Raw genomic sequence first — 5232 nt, 5'->3', positions numbered from 1 at the left:
TCTTCCCCCTCCCTCTCTAATGCCCCGCACGCCTGATCAATACCAGACTCACGGGATGGAGGAATAGAAGGACAGGAAGTAGCTTTATTAATCTCTCTCTGTTCTCCTTTGTGACCTGATCAGTGCACTGTCATCAGAGCAGAGATGAGGAGAGCAGAAGAGAGGAGAGGAGTTTTTACCTTTGTAGAATGCTCTGACATACAGTAATTGGTCTGTGAGATTTATTCTAACATGGGACAACAAACTAACTACAGAGGAGAGGAGTAGGAAGCACTTCAAACAACATGAGTCGAGGTGCAGCATTGCAGCCAACAATCACAACAACATCATAGGTGCATAGGTGGTATAGGGGTCAATTTAGGATTGGGCATCACTCACGTGAATATTACCCCGAAACAAAGAAACAACGTTGCTTAGAGTAAAATGTTTGAGAAATGTGAGCGCTGCCTCCAGTTTCCCTCTACCTCTCGTGACAGTTGGTTTGGAGCGCGATGGTTCCACTTCAGCAAAGTAATGCTTTTCAATCTAACACAATAATAGACGTGGAAGCCAGCTCTGCTCTCTCTCTCTCTCTCTCTCTCTCTCTCTCTCTCTCTCTGTCTCTCTCTCTCTCTCTCTCTCTCTCTCTCTCTCTCTCTCTCTCTCTCTCTCTCTCTCTCTCTCTCTCTCTCTCTCTCTCTCTCTCTCTCTCTCTCTCTCTGTGTGTGAGTTGTTTTTGTTCCTGCTAATGTCTTTTCCTGCAGGTGAGCCCCATGTAAGGATCCCTTCACTCTCTCTCAACGGCTGATAGAACAGACAGACACATGGTTTGCATCAGTCACCCTCACATATGAGCCAGACCGCTGTCCAAGGCTCTCTGAGGGTTCCAGTCCAAAACCTTGATTGGCAGCGAGGGGAACATTATTGTAATGGCGGCAGGACAAGGGCATAAGTAACGCATCAGATTTTTCATCCCAAAATGTATTGTTCTCCAAACAAGGTGGTTAACACTACAGAATAGATGCTAAATAGTAAGTGTTTAATAGTAATTGACGTTTCTGTTACAATTACGTTGGTGACCGTAATCAATAGTATTATTATTGTTAGAGAGTTTTAATGTGTTACCTTTAGTCTAAAATATTGAAATAAATGTCAGATCTATCAGGATGTTCTTCCCTTTCACTGAAGCAACTCACGTAGTTCATATATTTCTAGAGTTGACTGTAAAAGCAGGTGCTCTAAACCTACATTTGAAGTGCACTTAGAGACCATCCATGCTTTTACTCTCACTGTTTTAGATTAAACTGGTCTTCATTAAACCACCATGAACACACACACACACAAGCACACTTTAAAACCTTTCACACACACCTACACCAGTGTGTTGCGCCAGCGTAATGTACCTCGGGTCAAAATGGCCTCTCAGAAAACCATTCTACGTTGTTTCTTTTGCATACATGGAGTGATTTTTACGACTAAACCCATCTTATCACTCACCGAACATTCAACAAACTAAGCTATATTGGACACGCTCATACACACGCCCTGTTTTCCCCCACTAAATATCTTCCATCCCAACCACTGACACCTCTGTTTAGAGCCTAATTTGAAGTTAACTCAGGCTCTCTTAGGTTGCGTCCCAAATGGCACCCTATTCCCTATATAGTGCACTACTTTCGACCAGGGCCCATAGGGATAGGGTGCCATTTGGGAGGCACCCAGGATCTCTTAGCCTCTCTCTGTCCTCTGTAATGTGATTTAAAGTGACCGTGGCTGTGAGAGTGTCTGTATTGAGTAATGACCGGGGATGACAGGTAAACGCCTGCCATTTGGGGAGGTGACGGTCGGGGCCTGGTACCACAGAGGCTCCTGGATGAGTGGCTGTGGGTAATGGCTTCTCTTTTGCCCTTTTTACTGTCAGCTAAAGTAAAGGCAGAAGCACACACACACACAGAGATATACGTGTGCGAACACACACACACAGCATGCATGTGCACACACACACACCACACACAGGATAGATACTCATGGTAGATACGTTAACTACAGACACACACATCTCTTCACAACAAGCAGCTCCAGTTCGTTCCACCTGGCTGTGTCTGGACAGGTCCAGCCTGGGTCAGGAGGACACGGTCGTCACTACCTGGTCATTCCAGAGAGGAGGGATGTACTTGGGCACTTTATAATCACACCTATGAAAGAACCCTTCCTCTAGGATTTACCTTCATCCTACTAATAATCAGAAGTCTAACACTAGTTGAGGTATAAATAGGTCATGTATTGGCACTTTTGTATTCTATAGAATGACTAGTGACGTTTTTAGTTCCTTCAGACATGGTCATCTAGTGACTACTTGGAAGACACGACCTGCCTTTTCTAACGAGAGAGAGAGAGAGAGAGAGAGAGAGAGAGAGAGAGAGAGAGAGAGAGAGAGAGAGAGAGAGAGAGAGAGAGAGAGAGAGAGAGAGAGAGAGAGAGAGAGAGAGAGAGAGAGAGAGAGAGAGAGAGAGAGAGAGAGAGAGAGAGAGAGAGAGAGAGAGAGAGAGAGAGAGAGAGAGAGAGAGAGAGAGAGAGAGAGAGAGAGAGAGAGAGAGAGAGAGAGAGAGAGAGAGAGAGAGAGAGAGAGAGAGAGAGAGAGAGAGAGAGAGAGAGAGAGAGAGAGAGAGAGAGAGAGAGAGAGAGAGAGAGAGAGAGAGAGAGAGAGAGAGAGAGAGAGAGAACTTAAACCTGAGACAGGTCTTCCAAAAGGCACTTAATTTCTGTATTGGTTAATTTTGATACAACAGAGATAGAATAATCATTGAATCATACACATTGATTTTATTCACCTCACATATTTCATGTCGGATTAGATATATTTTTGCCACGTAAACAAATGATGAAGTTATGTTGCGTTTTCACAATAAGCTACCACTTAGGTAATACACATTCAATGCTTCACTATGAAAAAAAAGATTATGCACACATGACTGTAAGTCGCTTTGGATAAAAGCGTCTGCTAAATGGCATATTATATTATTATTATATATTATAGGAGAAACAAAATAAATGTTGTTTATAAAACCAGCACTGAAAAAATTTACAAAGATTCTGCCACCTTAAAAACCAAATCAAATACTGTTTTAAATGTTTATGGGTTTTATTTTATTTTTACAAAAACAAGGCTATGGTCTCAAATAAACCATTGATATTTCCAAGTCCAAACCAAACATTCATCCCAACACAACTCATCCTCAAGCATTATTATGATTATTTTCGGAAACCAAAATGGCTAACATGTAAATAATAGCGTGACCTGTTTCTCTGCACATGGTGTTTATTTACTGTGGTTTTAGCGGGAGCCTCCTCCGCTCCGCCGCCCTTGGCAACAGCGGCTCTAGCCTACCGTAGAACAGCAATCTAACCAACCAGCAGGACCTCATAATCCAACCCGGGTCTCTGTGTCCATCCGTCCGTCTGTTTGGTATGCATCCCCTAGGTAAGGAATAAATGAAGAGTTCCAGGCGTATGTATTTCCCTGACGGAGAAGAAGGACTGAAGCACCTCCACCCCGCGTTGCATGCCTGATTGACTATCTCTCCTGATCCATATGTAATAACCTCATAACATTTGGGCTTATTCACAAATCAGAAAAGCTTTGATGTCATGTGTGAAAGTAATGGAGGGTTAATATCCAACTTCAAGGGTTATTAGATAGGTTTTATCAGTTACCGTCCCAGACGCTCTCTGCAAATTCTGTAAATACTTAGATTCATACTTAATGCTTGTATAAAAAATATGCGGCCTGAGATTTGAGCGTTTGAGTGATTTATTTTCCTGGTGGAAACCCTCTCCTTTCTCCTCCCCTCTGCTGGTAGCTAACAAAGCACAGACAGACAGACAGAGGCAGCAACAGCATACCTGTTTAAACTTGCTGTGTAATTTGTGGATTAGCAGACGCCCCTAATGGCTAAGATCAGCAGCAGGAGAGAGGAAGGGAGCTTTCTCTGAGAGAGCGAGAGAGAGAGAGCGAGACACAGACAGAGAGACAAAGTAAAATAAAATACATTGACAAAGGAGAACAAAGAGATGAAAGGAGAGATAGAACATTTGAAACGGTGAAGGAGTTAATGAGGAAGAGCGAATTAGAGCCGTGTAAAAACAGGAGAGAGCGATACAGAGAGAGCGCATTAGGCTACTCTCCTTATAGCAGACTTTGCAGGGTGCTCTGACCTCTAACCCCTGTGAGTAGCTTATAATTGAAGCAACAAAAAAAGAAACAGTCAGACGGTTCATTAGCATTTTTCTCTGACATGGTTTAAGTGTGTCAATATGAGACAGTAGCCCTAAACACTGACGTGAAACAGTCACTATGGGCCATTTCTGAATGAGTGAACACACATTCTGTCCTTGTTTTTATCATTATGATAATGATCATTGGAAAAAGAAAGACAATTGATTATTCACACATAAAGATGAATTTACTCCTGCACATGTATTTGGCATGTTTATATGGATTATGATGTCCCTGAAACTTGAAGTCCAAAACGCTGTCAAAACAAAGGTGCAGGGATGTGTGTGTGTTTGTGTTTGTGTGTGTGTGTGTGTGTGCGAGTCAATTCTATCATTGATAACTGACTTAGACTTGATAACAATACTTAGTGTTATTCTACCTTATGTTCTGTCAAAAATGTGTGTGGGCAAAAAAAGTGCATGAAGATATGTGTCCGAGTGTGCAGTGACAATAACGGTATCATAAATGTACTTTGTGTCCTAAAGAAATACTTAACACAGAGACTGACACGTTCCTGACGGCACAAGGCACAACTTGTTATGGAGGCTGTTCACAGACTCCATTAAGGTGAACACACACAGCCGTGCTGGACTGAGCTCTCTGCTCTGAGAGGGGCAGCATTGATTTAAAGCATTACTCAGGCTGAGAGAGAGGGAAGAGAGAGAGAGAGAGAGAGGGAGGGAAGGAAAGAGCGAGGGAGAGGTAGAGTCTCTCCTGACTGCATTAGGAGTGCCTCCAGCCTTTGTGATTCCTTTTGATCAAATCTCTGTGAAAGATGAGTGTCATGCCCTCTTCTAGCCAGCTGTGAGGGGGGCTGCCCTGTGACTCAATGTGGGTGTGTGTGTGTGTGTGTGTGTGTGTGTGTGCGCGTGTGTTTGTGAGTGCGCGCACGTATGTGCTGGGGAGGGAGCAGGCAGCTCCTGAGGTGAGAATGCTGAGTGGGAGAGTGGGAGGATCTCATTCCAATCCCCTGTGCC

This window comes from Coregonus clupeaformis, chromosome 15 (genome assembly GCF_020615455.1).
Source record: "Coregonus clupeaformis isolate EN_2021a chromosome 15, ASM2061545v1, whole genome shotgun sequence".
Taxonomy (NCBI): Eukaryota; Metazoa; Chordata; class Actinopteri; order Salmoniformes; family Salmonidae; genus Coregonus; species Coregonus clupeaformis.
Note: the sequence above shows the minus strand (reverse complement) of the source record.